A 1,247-nucleotide genomic window follows, 5' to 3' on the forward strand; every position below is an offset into this window, starting at 1 on the left:
ATAATAACCAGAGATGAACATGGTGTTTTTCAGACAATAAACAGGGGCATGTTCCTGCCCCTAGGAGCTTACAGTCTAAGAGAGAAAACACAGCAAGAGATGACCATAAAGAAAGGGTAAGGTATAAAACAAAGAGGACACAGGGTCTGATCACAGCAGATGCATCTTGTTAGTTCCTCTTTTTAAAAAAGCAATATATTAAAATGGGAAGTCGAGTTGGGACACTAAGGGGAAGGAAGTCAATTTAAAATAACTTTTGTATAATCTTTTGGAGGCAAATCTTTCAGGACATTCTCAGCTAAGCAAACCTGCTTTGTTGCCCCTTGAATATATACAAGTTTCCTTTTTCAACATCAGGCTATGTCCAACCACATTCACAGGTAGTAACGAACCATCAAGCTTTGCCAGAATCCTGCCAGGTTTTCAGACTGCTGCTTTTTGCCACTCAAGCCAAGATACAAGACTTAGCCGAGAAAACGGGCTGCCCTTTCTCATCTGTTTTTCACCAGCTAAATGCTGGTTAAACATCCTCCCCCTTCCAGGCCCTGCTGTGCAGTACAAAATCCTTCTGCTTATTTCACTGGCCATTTTGAATTGCAGTTACTACTAACTAACCAGTGCAAACTTTTGGGCAGATAACTGAGCAAGCACCTTTGCATCTGAAGATCCCTGGGTCTTTGATATGCGCATCGCATGACATCGCTGGGAACAGCAGTGAAATGTGTTTTTTGTTTAAAAATATGGACTAAAATATGTTCTCTGTTTCTCTTGCTTTTATCAACAGTTGGCTTTGTGCAGCAAGTGCCTGTGCCGTGGTATAAATCAAGTTAATTCCTAAGGTACTTTTCTGTGTTAAGGCTGAAATTCCCATTTTGGTTCACTGTCTTGCATTGTGAACTAAATTATTTTCATAGCCCCAGAAGGGCACGTTGTCAGCACAGACTTACTGCAGTTATATACCATAGCCGAAACATTAATATCTCTTCTAAATATAGCGTATTGACAAGGTATCTGGTATAGTGTAAATCCTAGGGACATTTGATCCAGATCATTAAAACCAAGTGAAGGGAGCAAGGAATAGATCAGGTTACTAATTCAAACATGCAATGAATTATTAATTCCTCTATTAATACTACCGGCCTCCTACTTTTTATTTTTTATTTTTTTTCAGCTAGGCAGCTTTGAGCAGATCCTTGCTGTTTCACGACAGTAGATTTGTTTGCCTCGTAGCACAGCTGTGTCTGAGG

Source organism: Eretmochelys imbricata, chromosome 8 (genome assembly GCF_965152235.1).
Source record: "Eretmochelys imbricata isolate rEreImb1 chromosome 8, rEreImb1.hap1, whole genome shotgun sequence".
NCBI lineage: Eukaryota > Metazoa > Chordata > Testudines > Cheloniidae > Eretmochelys > Eretmochelys imbricata.